This window comes from Stegodyphus dumicola, chromosome 7 (genome assembly GCF_044657685.1).
Source record: "Stegodyphus dumicola isolate Sdum_Otavi_A_Nest chromosome 7, ASM4465768v1".
Taxonomy (NCBI): Eukaryota; Metazoa; Arthropoda; class Arachnida; order Araneae; family Eresidae; genus Stegodyphus; species Stegodyphus dumicola.
Window position 1 is genome coordinate 32,629,065 of NC_140774.1, and position 19,035 is coordinate 32,648,099.

The 19,035-nt window shown below is 34.6% G+C and overlaps 1 protein-coding gene across 2 annotated transcripts in view; it reads right to left on the reverse strand.

The window, feature by feature from the left end:
• Positions 1-18,505, reverse strand: part of LOC118186841 (uncharacterized) — an 83,521-nt gene extending 65,016 nt beyond the window's left edge. The window contains exon 1 of one of the 2 annotated variants that reach the window (XM_035357002.2): positions 18,209-18,505. The gene's annotated coding sequence lies outside the window, so the exon portion shown is untranslated. Of the gene's footprint in view, positions 1-17,210; positions 17,533-18,208 lie in introns of those variants that run through there. The other variant, XM_035357001.2, reaches the window with a different exon arrangement.
• Between the last annotated feature and the right edge of the window lie 530 nt (positions 18,506-19,035).

Genomic DNA, 19,035 nt, shown 5'->3' on the forward strand with positions numbered 1-19,035 from the left:
GATTTCACTAAGTTATTAATCAGAAATGTACAAAATAAGAACTGTCATGCTGGTCTTCAGATGATGCAATGTATATTATGAGAAAGATTTTGGAAGATTTAAAACTAAGGCTATGTCAAGCGAACCGACACCTCTGCTACCAGACCAAGTTACGGATTGTGAGTCGTTTGAAATCATATTGATTTGGCTGGACCCGTTTTTAAAAAATGGAGGAAAGGTGTGGACCGTGCTGTTCACGTGCGCTGTGTACCGTGCCATTCACCTTGAACTTGTTAATTCTCTTTCTACTGATGCGTTTCTCCTGGCGCTTCGACGATTTGTTGCTAGGCGCGGACACCCTAGAATAATCTATAGTGATAATTTGGAAATTTATTCCACCTACTGCAGCTTGGTGGGAGAGTTTGGTTCATACAGAAAAAGAATTGCTGAAACGTACTTTAGGTAAATCAGTGTTATACTATTAATTGTGAAGAACTTTATACTATTATTTGTGATTGTGAAACTATAATTAATTGTAGACCCTTGACGTATGTTTCTGAAGATCCACAGGAATTTGTCCCTCCAACACCCGCCGTGTTTCTTATCGAGAACAAAAATTCCAAAGTTGAAGATCTTGATGAATTAAATTCGTCAAGTCTTAATAAGAGATTAAAGTATAGAATTAAATTGTTAAATGATCTGAGACAACGATTTAGAAAAGAATACCTTAGTCAACTGGTTCAAAAGCATAACGAAAAACGATCTCAGGAAACTGTAGTTGGAGAAATGGTACTGATGGAGGATGATAACAAAAAACGTTTATTTAGGCCCTTAGCCTGAATTACAGAATTGATCCCTGGACGTGATGGAAAGATTCGCATGGTTAAACTTAAGACCCGGCATGGAACAGTTGTATGACCTCTAGAGAGACAGGCCAATTACAGAAAAATAATTCCTGATAAGAAACTGGGTGCAGAGGAATCTAATTCTAGTGCTGGATCTACGTTAAAAGGGGGAATTGCACCTGATAAAATGGTAATGCAACAATATTCCTCCTCTGGACAACTTGTAAAAGCTCCAAAAAGACTTGCTATTTTAAATAATGTTTGTTATGAGCTTGAGACTCAACCTGAGTCTCAAGCAGGACTAAAGAGAAGGGCTAGCTCATAGAGCGTTTCTCCCTGAAACATGCAGTGAGGAGTGATGACGTAGCAATGATGCCACTGAGCGCGGAGATGCAGTTGACAACATAGAAATTAGCGTTTTAAATTTGAAGAACCAGCGTTTAAAATAAGCTGTGTGTGAAAGATAGCTATAATTTGGAAGAGACAATGTTACTGCAGTATGCATTTTACACTGAACATTACAAAATTTAATAGTACTTACTCAATTTTAAAATAATAGATAAAGTGTGCTACTCTTAGCATAAAGTGCCTTTTTTTATTTGCATGGATTTTTTTCTTTAAATGCCTGTTTGTTTCTAATCATTTCTTTATCTGCATGTTAACTAAGAGAACTGTACTACTGCTTCTAAGATAACTATAATAAAAGCTATTTAAAATTAATCAAAAAACAACCTTAAATTGGCATAGTTTTAAACATGTATGGTTATATACGGCAAAATTTCTGCTAATCTAAGTTTGAGTTTCAGCCTAATTGTACATTTTACATTGGCATATTTTTCTCCCGATTCAGTATAATAACATATATTTTATTTAAATAATTTTGTAACTTAGGCTTACATCAATATTTCATTTAAATAAATACATGTAAGATTGTTATCTTAATTTAGACAAAACAACTTTACTCACAGTACCTAAAATAATTATTTAATTTTTCAAAAGTGGGGGTTAGGGGGCAAGTCTTCTTATGCCAATTACTTTAATATTATACTTTATATATATTTTATCTAGAATGCTAAGCTAACACAAAATCGAATCAATAATAACAGAGGATACAATAAAAATAACTGTAACAATAACTTAACAGAATTAGTTCTCATTTGAAATATGCTTTACGCTATTAACTTCTAAAATGCTATCTAGAAATATTTCAAATCAAAACATATTATACATGCTTACTTGTACAGTCGCGATGCAACTACAAGTTGTTGAAACATTATTTATTGGCTGCCACATTCGAAACAATCCATTTTTTGCCTTTTGGGTTGCTTTTCTTTGGGAAAAAACATATGCATTTCTATTTAAGAAACGTATTCTAATAAAAGTTCTCACTCTGCAAAATAAACGAATTGCTTCTCTGTTAGCTCCAGGATAATATTTTTCCAGTTTATTAATTAAAGAGCCAATTATATGCTTCCCTTTATAGTAAGTTGTACCATGAACTGCACAAAATATGTTTTCGAACTCATAAACTGTATTCATCCATGAATGAGAAGGTGTAGTCAAACCTCCTAAGGACAATAATTTAATCCATTCTGAATTAAATATGGTTCATCAGCACTATTTTTAGATATTGTTCCCAATGATGGGTCTTTGTCTCACACACGATAGGCAATATAACCTGCAACATATGTTAATGCTTCTTTTTCGGCTGTCGAAAATTGTCTGTCGGAATTCAATTCTAATTCCCATGCCATAGGAGAAGGTTCCTCTATGAAATCCAAATCCAAATCATCAGTAGTATTTAATGGAAAAGCATCTTCCTCCTCAGTTTTCAAAGCCCTTTCAAGTATTTCGGATGTTAAATATGAATCAATATTTCTGCTTTCTTTAGTCATGCATACTTTTGAAGATAAATTTGGCAGCTTATTAGCGAGTATTAATTGCTTTCAGCGGCGTATAACTTCACTAGGTGATGGATGGTCATTAAACCTACTAAGACCTCGAATCTGACTAAAGAGACTTTCAAGTGCATCCTGAGTTAATCTAGAGGTTAAAATATATTTAGCATCATACGATGATTTCAAATCCTGATGTAGGCCAAAAAGAGAATTTATTGAAATTATTATTCCGTTTTGGAAAGGCACTAAGTTGGCTTTTCCCTGAACTCTTAATCCACCAATGACTTTCTTCATTAATTCCAAAACTTGAATTTGTTTTTCATGATGTTCATTTAATCCAAATGCTGCTTTAAGTATTTTATCTGAAGGAGGGTATGTTTTCGTACTATTCATAATATCGAAAAAATTGTCGATTAACTCAAAGAAGTCGGATGCTTTTTTATCTCCTGTGAGGTGGAGTATACCTTTTGCTGTACTTCTTGAAAATAATGTTTTCGCTGGAGCGACTTTTTGTCTCTCGTTTCCCTTGACCATTAAATAATTTGGTTTTAGTTTGTGACACAATTTAATTTCTCCTGAATCTTTATTTAAAACCTCTTTAATAATATCAACATTTAAAACAGTTCCATCTTCTAAAACAAATCCTTTATCTAAAAAGTGGTTTCTCAGTAATTTGAGGCAGTGCGCTAAATCTGCAAAAACCCATATTTTTTTCGTTTGGAATACTGGATTTGGAAACTGAGAACTATTAATCGAAATCTGTAACTCTTTCCACATAGTAGATCCTCCTAAATCAGACGCTATTGCTTTCACTTCTACTCCAGATGATTGAATATGTCTTATGAGTGAAAAAAGTTTCTTCATTGGAGTGTTAAAATAAAAAAATATTGGTTGTTTCCACTGCAAAATGAGACCTCTGATTAAAACAAACTGCACTTTTTGAAAAGGACCGAGAATTTTGTCCAGTTTAGAGTCATAGCAGAGTTTAGAATCTATGTGCATTTCGTCGAAACTGAGAACGCATATTTTTTCTACAGAATTCAAATATTGGCATCTTTCCTTCATTACAGCAAGAACATCACTCTGAATTCCTGGACTACATGAAAATTTAGCGCACCATCTCTTTAATGTGCTAGTGCTAGGTAAAGGAATTTCCATTTTTTCTTTCCAAAAATCGTAGCTTTTAGATGACAGAGCTCTTATGACAATGCAACGTGAAATATCTTCACTAGTCCACCTGATTTTTTCCTTCTTTTCTAGCAATGCGTTAATCTGCGTCTTTGTAAAAATATGCTTTAGACGTTTTTCCAAATTCTCCGATCTGTTCTGTTTTTTCCTAAATTTCGCTGTTTGGGATTTTAATTTCTGAATTTCCGATACAAATTTCTTTCTAGATGCCGTCCACCTTCTTTGTCGCTGAGCAAACATTCTAAAATTTTTCTTTTCTCAATTTTTCAATATTTTATTACAATTTTCTAAGGATATTATTTGTTCTTCAAATTATCAATACATTCTTGTTTATCTTTACACTTAGGGCACTCAGGGATATTGTCACATAGGGCATTGTCACTTGTGAGTTTTATTTCAAAATCATTCACATCTGATTTATTATTGTCAGCTTCAATTTCGTTCTCGGCCTCAAAATAAATTTTCTTTGGGCTTAATTCGTGTAGTCTTTCAAAAGCACTCTGCATTAGTTTTCTTTTCAAATGTCTCCGATTTCTTTGTGTTATTTCGTTTACTGCACACGATAAATTTACTTTCGGCACAGCATTGCATTTCAACAGTTTCTTTTGCGGCATTCCAAGCAAGCGATTTCTCATGTCATCTTCATAATCACTGCACAGAAAATGTTCGCTGCAAATTCTTGCGTTTTTCACATTAATAGAATCTTGTCTTCGACATTTATGTATCCATTCTTTTGTCAAAAGCAAATTATCATTTGGGAAAGCATGAAATACAATATCTCTTCCTTTCGTATTTCTATAAGTGTTACGGCACGTTGCTACAGCACAAGAAGCCATATTACATAAAGGATACTTTAAATATAGAATTTAAAAGGAAAACTGACTAAAACTATATATATATACACAAATTATTTTAAATATTTGCATTATTAGAAAACAAATATGTATGATTAACATTAATTTGGGATATGCAATCTCCAGAAAATCGTCTCGCAAATGAATGAAACTACAGTTTTAAAGGGGCGAAATCAGAGCAGGTGCAACAGAGACACGTCAGATTACTTCTGGTTCCCCCCCCCTCCATGAGGCTCGCGTCGGCGAGGAGTCGAACAAAGGAATGACCTAGCCCTTCTATTTATCTCTGGTCTCAAGGGGGGGGAAGGATGCTGTGAAATGAACTGAAGTAATAACTGGTGCGAGGCGCTGCTGTTCATGACGTCAGCCTGCATGCTGAGATTTTCGAATGTTTTGCTTGTAGACAGAACGAAAGCTGATCTCTGAAGAGAACGACTGTTTTTGATGAAAATAAAGAATCGCTTATTAAGAATTTTTTGTCTTTATTATGCAGCCTCGGGTAGAGGCAGCCCGCAACTGAATGAAATGTTTTGAATATATTTGATTTATATATTTTCTGTGTACTTTGCAACAGCTGGGGTGTGCATTTTCAAAGGTAGTGTTACTCGTTTCTAAAAGAACCACCATGAAAAATAATAGACTAAAGTGTAATTATGAAATGTAAATATATAGCCAAGTTACTTTTTTTTCATTTATACACATACTATCATCATATAACCAAGAAGAGCTTTTTTAGGGGAAATAGAAGAGCAGACCTCCCTGTGGTACGTCCTGGGTAATGCTAAATCTGCTATGGTAATCAGAATCTAGTGTTTTTAATCGTTTTTAGACAATATTTTTTACTCTATTATGCACTTCCTAACAATGCTCGCTTCAGCGCTCCTTTTGAAGCTCTATTCATTCAGTCAGCCCCCTTTGGGCACACTCACAGAATTAAAACGGTAAGTGTTTTTACAAAATTCAACCTGTGTACTCCTCTAGGCCTGATCAGACTGCCTACTATTTTTTTTTTTTTTTAATTCCAACTTTAAAAGATAGTGTGTGGAAAGGGTTAAAATAATAGGGCAGTTCTTGAGATGGTCACCATCCATATCACTCTGATCACACAGAGGGCAACATGCTGAATCCTTGACTCCAATCCAATGTAAATGTTGCTGTACATAATTATGGCCATTGTCAAATGAAAGCAAGCAACTCCAGCAGCCCAAAGTAAGGAAATTGAGATTTTGTTTCTTTTGATGAGTAGGATATTTCACTTCTTATCCTTTGCTGCATCAGCATATAAAAATATTCTGCTAGTTTTCATTTTATTAAATATAATTCATTTAATATTATGAAAAGGTAAAGAAAAATCAGGTTGGGCCATATGGGATCTGCCCTTGGCAAATCTATGTGCCATCTCATTTCCAAAAATATGGCTCGAAATCCACTGAAGGGCAATGCTCTTTCAGTTTTTTTTCGTTCAAAAAGCTCCATTTTACAAGAATGAACCTGGAAATTTTTACAGTTAAAACTGGAAAGTGAGAAAATGGCAGCCTGTGAAACAATGAAAAACAATATTTTGATCAAGGCTATTTTTTATCGCATTTTCTGCTGAATCCAAGAAAGCCAACATAAACTTCATTATTCATACTTTTCTGACTTTTCCAATATAAATCAGATCTTTATTACAATACATAGTACAATAGCTGTTGTTCTACTGCAATATATCCTTTATCACCTTCACAACATCTAATACTTTACTCTAAATCAATAGATATTGAATGCTTTGTTATAGTCATATATATACAGAACAAAGTCCGAAATCTGGACTCATCAGGACTTCAGCGATTCCGGATCTGAGATTTTTCCATACATTAGATCATCAGTTTAAATCTAGTAAGATGGCATGTAGAAATTATAAAATTAAAAACATGAAATCATGATTTATGAAATATTTATGATCTAAAAGGTATCAAAATTTACAAGAAAAAGCTTAATATTTATTTGTTTACCTTATTAAACATTTCTTTCAATGTAAGTTGTTTAAGTTGCTTCATTTTTTGAGCTAATACTTTCCCTTTAATTCTGTAGACGGACATAATCTCTTGTTCAGTTACACTGTTGAAGTCCTGTAACTGCCGTTTCGAGAATTCCGACTAACTTGTCAATCAAAATTTTCTCGTTTTCAGTAATTTCTCTGTCACTTTCTTCACTATTGGTAGTGGTATTTTCTGGATCTAGAACCATACTACAGACTTCGCCAATCATTAATTGATTGATGATTAAGAAACACTGTCATCACAATGAAAAACTTTTTATAATCATCTTCATTTATTACCTCTTCTCCACATTTCTTTACAAAATCCGTTAATTGGAAAATTTCACCTTTGTTTTGCAATATCCGAAAACCTTTAAAATTAGTGGCTATCATCATCAAATTTAGCTATGCACCATGAGCTTGGCAACTAACAAGTTGTTTTGTTAAATTTTTTCTTGCTTCTATTTCGCACTGAGACAATTAAGCCTGAATTGTATTAGTTATTTATCATACTTATGTCTATTTCTTCCACATGCGTAAGGCTTATCACAGTTCTGAATAAATAAATTCCCACATATACTTAAGCCTTATTGAGGGACAGTGCTGGATATCTTACCACCTGATGCAGTCTCTGTGGGTCCCAAATTCTGCGACTTGATGCGGCCATATGAGCCTTGCTGTTGGTTCTGGGTTTATATGAATAACAAATCAGTTATTCTTAATTCAAACAGCACTAAATGTAATCTTTGGGTCTATAAGTATCATCAACAAAATCTATTTTTAGCATATGGAAAAAAAATTTTTGGTAGATTTTTCCTCTTCAACATTTTTTAGTGCATTTAACTTAAATCTATAACCATCGCCAAACGTATTGTCAACATAAAAGGTTACTATATTCCTTTATTATTCAATTGCTAACAAAAAAAATTAAATAAATATATAAAAAATTGTTCAGGCATCGTTACATGAGTTGTTTCATTTTTAATACTTTCTCTCTAATTCTGTAGACAAACATAATTTCTTGTTTAGTTATATTGTTAAAGTTCTGTAATTGCTGTGTGGATAATTCAGACTAACCTGTCAATCGAAATTTTTTCGTTTTCAATAACCTCTGTCACTTTCTTCACTATCTGTAGCGATATTTTCTGGATCTAGAACTATACATATTTTGCCATCCATTAATTGACTGATGATTAAGGAGCATTGTCATCACAATAAAAAACTTCTTTTATATCATCTTTGTTTATTACTGCTTCTCCACATTTCTTTACAAAATCCTTTAATTGGAAAATTTCACCTTTGGTTTGCAATATCCAGAAATCTTTAAAATTCAAGAGTATGATCATAAAATATGTATAGTGAATGAGCTAGAGGGGTTGGACAAAAATATGGAAACACCTTTAAAAAAACATATTTCTTTGCTTAATATGGTGTAGGAAACCCGTTGGCATCTAAAACAGCTTGCAGTCTTCTCGGAATGGATAAATACAGTTCCTGTATGTTTGCCAAGGGAATATTATACCATTCTTCCTGCAAAACGGTGGCAAGTTCAGATAACGATGTTGGCGGTGAATAACGAGAAAGCACTTTCCGTTCCAATGTAGACCACAAAGGTTCGATAACATTCAGGTCTGGTGACTGTGGTGGCCAGGGGAGATGGGACAAGTCATCCTCATGCTCAGAAAACCAGTCCTGGACAATGTGAGCTGTGTGAACAGGGGCTTTGTCGTCTTGGAAGACACCATCACCATCGGGGAACAAAGTTTGTATCATGGGATGAACTTGATCGGCCAAAACGTTCACATAAGTCTTGGCAGTCATGTGCCCTGACCAGTTATCATGGGGCTAGCAGAGAACCACGATATGGCTGCCCAAAACATAACAGAACCCCCGCCATGTTTCACTCTTGGCAACAAGCAGTCTGTATTATAGGCTTGAAATTGCGTTCTCCAGACGTAAACTCGGCCAGAAGTGGGAAACAATGTGAAAGAAGACTCGTCAGACCATATTACTCGCTTCCATTGCTCTATAGTCCAGACTTTATGACTTAAACACCACCTTTTCCTGTTACGAGCATTAGCATCACTGATGAGTGGCTTCTCAATTGCAGCACGGCCAGCAATTCCCTGCTTATGAAGCTCCCTTCTAATTGTTTTGGTACTCGCAGGGTTCGGTAACACAACATTCATTTCAGCAGTAACTTTTGCAGCTGTGGTCTTCTTATTTTTCGTCACAATTGCCCTTAATGATCGTCTGTCACGATCACTCGGGACACACTTTCGTCCACGCTGTGATTTAGCAGATGATGTTTTTCCGCTTTTCAAATATGCGGAATAAATCTTCAATACAGTACCTCTTGAAACACTAAACACCTCGGCTACCTTGCTTACGGAAGCACCTACTATACGTGCTCCAACAATTTGTCCATGTTCGAAGTCTGTTAACTCTGACATAATGCAATGACAACCTCACATAACAGTACTCCGACAACAACTGAACTGTTTAGCACATTTACGAAGTTGTATAGGTGGCGTCAGTAGTCAAAAATGCCAGCGCCCCCTACATATTTCATTAAAATCAATCTTTCTTTTCAAACACGCATTTCACAAGGTGTTTCCATATTTTTGTCCATCCACTGTATCTCATTCACTATACATATTTGGCTATGTATCACGAGATTGGTAACTTAAGTTATTCTGCTAAATTTTATCTTGCTTCTATGACACGCAGAGACAATTAAGCCTGAATTGTATTAGTTATTTATTATACTCATGTCTATTTCCTGCACATGCTTAAGGCTTATCCGAGTCCTGAATAAATAAATTCCCCCTTATAGTTAACTTATTGAAGACCGGCACTAGATATCTTACTGTCTGATACAGTCTCTGTGGGTCCTACATTCTGCTACCAAGCGCCTTCACTAAATTCTGCCACCTGGTGTGGCCATAAAAGCCCTGGTGCTGGTTCTGGGTTCATGTGAATAACAAATCAGTTATTCTTAATTCAAATAGCACTAAATGTAATCTTTTGACCTATGAGTATCATTAAGAAAATCTATTTTTACCACATGGAAAGAAAATTTTGTTCAATTTTTCCTCATCAACAATTTTTAGGACATTTATCTTAAATCTCTAACCATCGCCAAGTGTAATGTCAACATAAGCGGTAACCATACTCTATTATTCAATTACTAACATAAAAAAATTGTTTAGCCATCGCTACATGAGTCATTACTCAAGTTGTCATGTATTGATAAGCATGTGGTGATGAAAGCAAAATATAATAAATAATAATTAGCCAGATTGGTGTCAGGGATATAAAATATTAGTGCATGTAAAATCAAGGATAACGTGTAAAATCAACGATGTTATCGATGTAGAATGTTTCAGTTTGAGATGTATGTGCCAAGCAGACATGCAGCAACGGTGCCAAATTATCCATTACACAAATTTATGTTAAAATGATTGTTTCTTCAATAACAAAATATTTTATTTAGTGTCGAAGTGAAATTAAGAATCGGGACACTCCACGTGTTTTATTATGAGCAAGGGCTAATAAAATGCACATGCGTAAAGCATACGAAATAAAGTTGTTGGTGGCTTTCAGGTCCTGATTTTAGATCATTCTGGATATCCAGATCTCAGACTTTGTACTGTATAGGAAATTAAAATTCCAAGATGAGTTGATTGTGATGGTTTCTGAGAAGGATTAAGTCTTCATTTGTAGATTCTAGTAAATCTGCTTACAGTGCAGTTATATTTTTTCGTAGAGAAAACAGTGATGAAGTTTATTTAATTCAAGCTAAGAGCAGAGTTGCTCCCTTGACGAAAGCAACAATTCCCAGGTTGGTTAGCCTGTTGCGCAGGAGCATGCATTATATCTTACATTAGAAGAGAAATAAATTTGGCAGCATTTCCAACCACATGTGGATGGATTCTTCTACTGCTTCATTTTGAGTTAAGAATGATGATAATTGGGGTACTTTCGTTAAAAATAGAGTTAAGGAAATTCGAAAGCATCATTTCAGTGGATTCATGGAAACATACTCCTGGCAGTCATAATCTGGCAGACTTCTCATTCAGAGGTTGTTCTCCAAAATTTCTCCTTACGTCGAGCATTACATTTATTCAAATTGGTTAGAGTTGACTTAGGGTACTCCTTGTATTATCGTGAATTTGCTGTTTCATTTATCACCAAGTTGTTGTTTCATTTATCGCCAAGTTGTTGTCTCAGTTCTTGCCAAGTTGCTGTCTCATTTATGACAACCTGAGTAGTTGAATGCTATGGAAAACGTATTATGGCATAACTGGTTGTGGTGAATTTGAATCATGGGAAAAAATTTTGAAAGCGTGTGTCGGATTTCGGGTAAAGGCTCCTGTGTGATGGATTAGTACGTTGTTATTTTGTGGTTTACACGATAAATTAGCTGAATGTGGCAAGATTAATTTGAAGTTTCAGTATTATTTGGAATGAAAGGGAAAAAAGCATTAATTGACTGGTGTGTAAATGAATGAATATTTAGTAGCCATTATTAAGTGTCCTGTTTGGAGGAAGGAAATGTGTATGGTTGAATATCGGATATTTTCGAACAGAAGATATTTTTTACTCTTATTTTTTTTTAATTTATGTGGCGAGACCAGTATACAGATTCTAGTTCAGATAATTTTAGGAAGTGTTTGGATGCCGTTAAGGAATTTTGTTTGACTGAAGACGTGTAAATTCATAAATCAGTTAAGTGGATATTTCCTTCATATAGTGCTAAGATGAATTTCCTTTTTTATGTTATTTAATTGTTTGGTTTAAAATGTAGTTTATTCAGATTATTTATTTTTTGTTGACTGCTCCTTTGACTTTTTAAGTGAATATAGTAGTTTGATGTGTACATGGACAAAATCAAGTGAGTGCGCAAAGCCTAGTTTGTGCAATTCTCTGATTTTTTTTTTAAGTGAAAATAGGTTGATGTGTACATGGATAAAGTCAAGAGAGTGCACAATGCCATTTTTGTGCAATTCTGGGCTGTTTTTTTAAGTAAAAATAGGTCGATGTGTACATGGATACAGAGTTAGTGCAATTCTTTGTCTTGTTATTTTGGCTTTGTATTGCGGCAACTTTTGGCCCAGAAATCGCCGCTACACAAGCCAAAATAACAAGTCAAAGAATTGCACAAACTTGGTATCTATGTACCGCCAAAAAATCACCACGGGGTACTCTGAAATATACTTTTACCTTCAAATTAAATCTTAAATGCCCGAGTTCTTGTATTGCAGTCTCGTGCTGCTTTGCACCGGAATATACAATTTTAATTATAATTCTAGTGAAAATAGCTAACTAAATACAAAATCCGTAACAGTATCAACAAAAGCTATGGCAGGAGTTAAAAATGATTTAGGGAAGAATATTTAGGTCTTTTAATGCAGCAGAATTTCAATAAGAACAGTCTGAAACAGATAAGTGTCAGTGAAGTTGTTCTGCTTGGATGCGATAACAAAAAAAATATTGTTCTGGCCTTTGGGTAACAGACACAAAGGTGTTTCCTGGAAAGAACAATCATGAGAGTAGTTAAGTAAAAACAGAACAACTCATATGCCCTGTCCAATGGCTATACCCTTTAGAAATTACCAATCTGAACACTTTATTAAGAGCTAAAAAACTTGAATGAAATTTCATGCACACTGTTTCTGATAAAAGGATCATTCCTCATAAATTTGAAAATGTTAAAAGGAACAGTGACTTTAAAGGACTGCTTTTGAAATAAAAACTAGATGTGGCAGAAAAATTATCAAACCTCATTATAAGTGCTGTTTTTAAGTATATGTTCTGTATTATTATTTAATTTATATTGTGAGTATATTGAGTACTGTGCAAGTCTATTGAGCAGAACATTTTTTTTTTTTTTTTTTTTTTTTTTATTTTCATAGACCCTTTTCAGAAAATCAAAAGGTGTAAGTATGTTGCAAGCTGCATGATTTTATATTTCTTAACAATATTCAACGGGCATTGTTTTCATTATATTTTAGAGAGCATTTTGTTTATCTTTTTTGACAACAGTAAGAAAGATTAGAAAAATAATGTTTGGATTTCCTTAAGTGTGTAAAACGTACGAAATAAAGTTTTGACTTTCTTAAGCAAGAAAAATGAAATTGTTTATTTTAAATACTTCTTTTCAAGAGTTATTAAATAGAGTCAGATTTAATTTAAGGTCGAGAACGACTGAATGAAATAATATTCAGGTAGATTCAACGCAATGCCCTTCATGAAAATCTTGATGCTCTCTTTTGTTACAGATATCAAGTTTTCATTTTAAAGATAGTTACATAAATTACAACAAGCATTGATAAAGGCAGCTAAAATACTTTATTTGAATTGCTCTAAAATCTGTCTATTAATCAGACCTTTACAATCTTACAAAACATAGCATCTTGGAGGACCCTGGATCAGGACACAGACAAGTGTTTGCAAAAGTTAAAATACTCAAAACGGATCGGAGGCCCTTTTCACCATCAAAAGTCTCTTGGAATTTAAGAAAGCGAATTGGCCTCTCTTTACTAAATTGATGAAACATGGCCTTAATCATGAAAAACTTGGCTTTACTTTAAATCCCAATGAAGTTTAATGAATTATCGAGGCCACAATGATATCTTGCGCTAAAAAGTCCATCCCTAGAGGAAGGCAAAAGAAATATAAATATTTCTGGAGAGATGAACTGACCTCACTGAAAGCTAAGAGAGACAGGCTTAGAAGAAAGCCAAAGTTGACCTCCCAACCCTGCGATGTTCGGGCTTGGAGAAAACAATCTGCATACTTTATGAAGGCTCGTATTACCAGTAAACGATCCTCATTTAATTAATTTATTTCAAATATAAATTACCAAACTGATAGTAAAAGAACATTTAAATTTGTAGGCAACCTAATGAATGATACTACTGGCTTACCTAAACAAACCTTCATAGTTAAACAACTTTCTTCGAATTTTTCTGCAGCAAATGCTTTTGCACAGCATTTCTGTACATCTAATAACAAAAACACTTATGCAAAAATACATTCGTCTGGATTAAAGCAAAAAAAAAAAAAAACTACACCTCTGCAGTCGGAATTTGATTCAGTTTCTGAGGCATCCATTACTCGAGATGAATTGACTTATGCTCTAAGAAGCCTTCCTTGCTGTAAATCACCTGATGGAGATGGAATCCATTCTGCGTTTCACTCCCATCTTGGTCCTACAGCATATAATACTGTTTGGATCTTTTTCAATTTAATTTGGAACACTGGTATTGTACCAGCTGAATGGCAAACTTGTATCATTATTCCCATACGCATGAAAGACAAAAATAGGGATAGTCTCCGCAACTATAGACCAATATCGCTTACTGGTACATTCAAAAGTCTTTAATCCAAATTTCCATAATCCGGACCTCAAAGCTACAAACTTTCTGCGCATGCGTAAACGCATATTGCGGTTACGCATGCGAGTTTAATGTATAACGGATGGTATAAGCTAAGCTAAAATTATCTATTTCAGTTAATGTTGCAGATTGCGTTGTTCCTTAATCTTCGAATTGGATTTTGCTTATTATTTTTTGCAGACTCTTAGAGCAATTTTATAAAAGTAAGTTTGAACTTTCAATTATGTCAAAAAGAATTTCCGATTCTGGAACTGCCAAAGGATCTACAAAGCGAAAGCATGTTTTGATGTCCATAAAACAAAAAGTGGAACTGCTGCAAAAAAATGGATAAAGGCATATCCTTTGTTTCTCTAACCATTCCGAAATCTGTTTATCAATTTCACGCTGCTCTGCAGAAGGGGGGGGCGTCACGGTGCGCAATGAACTGGAAATTGATCTGTCAGAACTATATCTTCAGGGCAGATGTTTTTATTTTATTCGGCTTACAATTCCTTACTAAATATAGTACTTCATCTCGATGTACTCCGTCTTTGATATGACTTAAATCAAATTCCTCATCATTATAAATATCACGAATACACATCAAATAGTTTTCTGGTTGCAATTTTGTAATTTCGGCTATATGAAATGTATGCTTTACGCATGCGCGCGTTGAAAGAAATGTTTAATAAAGTAAACAAATAAATATTAAGCTTTTTTTTTTTTTTTTTTACGACAAAATATGGTGGGAGTGCCTTCTACTGAAACTATCGAGACTAGGCATCGGATATTTTAAATTGGATTAGAGGCTTCCTGTGCCAGCGCTCTTTCAGAGTCAGGTACGGCAACGCTCTATCGAAATCTAAGATCTTATAAACAAGTTTCCCACAGGGAGCTGTTAGCAGCTGCTGCCTTTTTAACATCTATATTAATTTGATTTCTAAAATACGAGAGATTTCTGGCATCAAGTGCCACTTATATGCTGATGATTTGGTTTTCTGGACAGTTAGAGTGCAGTGAGAAACATAGAGACTAATTCTCTGCTGCCTTGAATGCTTTGGAAGTTTGGTGTGGCACTAATAATATGGAGGTGAACTTAAATAAATCATATTGCCTGACTTTCTCACTTATACACCAATCTTCGGATCTACAGCTGACTTATAAGAGTACCCAAATCCCCTTGTGCAATAAATTTAAATATTTAGGTGTGATGTTTGACTGCAAACTAACATGGAAGCCACATGTAGAGGACTTGTCCAACCGTGCTACGAAGAGACTCAGCGGCCTTAAATGCCTTGCTTGGGCAAGGTGGGGCTGCACTAGATAAACCCTGCTCCAAACTTATCATTCGTTTATCCTCCCCCTTTTGACTTACTGTGAACCACTTGTTGTGGCCGGAGAAAATGTACTCTATACCCTTGAAAAAAATCCAAAACTTGGTGCTTACGTATTATTTCTGGAGCCGTGAAGACCACCCCGATTGACGCCATGTTTCTGTTAACTGCTGATAAACACTTAAGAACCGCAATTCAAGAGAAGGCCTTAATTCTCTAGGAAAAGATAATTAGAGTTCCTGGATGTCTTTCACTCTGGAATGAAGTCAATCAAGATCTGATTAGAAATCTAAAGATCCAGATAGGCTTTCTACAGGGAGTTTTTCAGTTAAAAAATTCACTTGGTTTAATGAACGACCCAGAATTACTTGTTCCACAACAAAATCCTATAAATCTGAAATCTTTCTGGATTAATCTTGACCTGGGTCAAAAAGTAACCAAAAGTAATACGGATGCCTCTATTCTGCGAGCCCTCGCTATCGAAGTATTAAATATTTTTTACCCTGAACCAGAGTGGCTTCGGATCTTTACTGATGGATCCCTCCTGTCTGATGGCCCTAATGCAAGTGCCGGAAATTTCTCCAAAATGTTCTCTTTCTATATCCTTGTAAGCCGATGTTCTGCGTTTGAAGGTGAAATTGCTGCGATTTGCACAGCTCTGTACCAATTGCCATGTCACTTGGAAAAATTTACAAGAGCTGTTATCCTCAATGATTCCCGAGCTGCCCTGTTGGCTATTGTTTCAGATAAAAATCCCATAATCACAGGACATATTGGATTGTCAACATTATCTAAAAAAAAACCTGGCATCACTTGAGAAAACTATAGTCCTCCAGTGGGTTCCTGCCCACTGTGGAGTTCCAGGTAACGAGAACGTGGACTTCCTGGCAAAAAAAGGTGCTTTAAACCATGCAGAATATTTATCATCCTTTGCCTTACCATACTGTTAGGGAGGCTCTTATTAAAAGATTTTTCGTGTACGTGCTCAGGAAGATCTCTATCATCATGTTTCTCATAAGTCTTCGAAGAATGCTACCCCAAATTTGTGTAATGGCCCAAGGCATAGAGCGGTCGCTGAATTCCTCCTTGCCACCGGATATGACTGCCTACGATATCATCTCCATAATTCAATTGTTCCTTCTCCAATATGCACTCTGTGCAGCTCTGGAGAGGTGATGCACATCTACTCTACTGTCCTGCTCTGCGCAAGACTTTTCTCACCGAGCGTTACTGAAAGGCAAGATATATGTTAGATTAATGGACTCTGTTAGAGTTTTTTTTTTTTTTTTATATTGTATTGCTATATTCTATGTTCTTGCTTTTTTGCTGTAACTGTTCATAATCTGATATTGGAAATAATTTCGCATGCATACAAGAAATGCAGAGGAGATGTATTCAATAAAGAATATGGAAGTTACATCTTCGGTAAATTATATATGCTATTAATAACTTCGTGAAACTCATTATATTATACTACAGAAAATTATTCATTACTGAACTAATTCTGCTATTATTTACCTTATTATTTTTAATTGAATTTCATTATTAAACAAACGTAATTTCTCATTCACTTCTTAAAAGAACATAAATAATTCATAACTGCTAGAAATATTAAATTTCGCATACTCTACGGGGAGGTGAACTAAATTTTCTACTAATGTTCTACATTATAACAATTAAGAATATACATATATATATTTACATACTCACCAAATTCAGCAGCTGACGACCGTTAATTCTTTAGAAATACAATTTATTTTATGACAACCATTACCCAATATCTGCTCAGAAATTTCATAGAATTACGTATGTTACTAGAACGTGATATACAGTACTAAAAATTTTTACACGTTAACATCAGATCCTATTTGCAATATTGCACAGTGAATAGCCGATAAAAATACTGTTTCAGCTTCTTCATGGGTTAAATACAGGATACAAAACTTTCAGTTTCGATTGGACACGTTTCGAATTAAATGGGAAGTTCATATAGTTTATGATATCGCAACACGTGATGAAATTCTCGGTTACTTCGTGAACTGAAACTTAAAATGTTATTAACCCCAAAATAGATCATCGCTTATTGGTAGAACGGTTTGATAACATTGGTTTGGCGACAAAAATATCCATGCCCTGCCAAGCACCCAGCAGTAATTAAAACGTCTTATACACTAACACGGATCCAGTTTACAAGTTTTAACTTTTATGATAGAGGTTGGTGAAAATTGACAGTCGGGTATCTCCGTTTTTTTTTTTTTTTTTCTTTCTTCACGACAGTAATAGCGCCAAGGAGCAGTGTTTCCGAAATGGATGGCACCAAAAACAATTACTAAAAATTTTTACATGTTAACACCATATCCTATTTGCAATATTGCACAGTGAATAGCCGACGGTGCAGCCTTGGCGCGACTTTGAAAATTATCGCCAACACCAAAAATGATCCAAGATTTATATAAGCCAGAATATTAATACTGAATTATGTAAACATTTTAAGTTTTTAAGAAATTATGGAGGCACTATGGCAAAAAACCAACGGGCTCTCTGCGGAAGAAAACCCGTCTGTCATCTAATAAATGTCACATATAAAATGTACGAAAAACTTCCATTTCCGAAATTTGAAATAAAAAAAGTATCACATGAAATAATGCTTTAGAAATCGTCCGTGAAATAATATTAAATATATATGAAAAAACAAAAGAAGTACACACCAACAGCAACGGATAATTCCGGAATGTTCCTTCTTTTTTGATCTGGCCCCACAATTCCTCTGGTGTAGGCGACAGTTTCTGGATCCTTAGAAGCTATGGAATGATTAACTGCCGTATGCTTCATCTTCTCAGCATTGGTACGATTTCCAACAATCGGAAAGTTTTTGTTTAAAGCTTGCTGATGTTATCACAGAATTTCTATTACAAGTTTCCATGCAAAGAATTCTTTGCATTGCAAATTGCAAACCAATTCCACAAAAGTTTTTGAAGAAAAAATTCTTTGCTGCCAAGCTCACCGCTGATAAGTGAACTATTGATTAAAGTTCATGGCGCCATCTCTAGGGTTTCCTGTGAAATAAAAATTTGTAAGTTCTCGAATTTCTTCTGGCTTTCGTCATTGTTGACTTTTGAAAATAGAATTCGGGCTTACATAACTTCCTTTGTGATAATTTTATTTATAACGCTGATAAATTAATTTTATATTTGTCAAAATCACTAACATCGAGAAAAGTGGGATTTTTTTCCACCGTTTATAAAAGTTCCGAAAATAGATGTTGGAGTTTCACGGGATCAAAGAGGTTTAGATCTTTCATTACTTTATCAAAAGTACTTTTCCTTTTTTGGGGGGAGGGGGAGGGGAGACTATGATTCTGTTCTTTAATTGTCAAAGATGTCATTGCAATCGCATCTTTTTTTACGTTAAAAATTCATTACGCAATAGCGGTTATTGAAATATAAGTTAGAGTTTTTGTACTTATTATTAATTAAAATTATATTAATTAATTAATATAATTTTAATTAATAAGTACAAAATTACAAGAAATAAA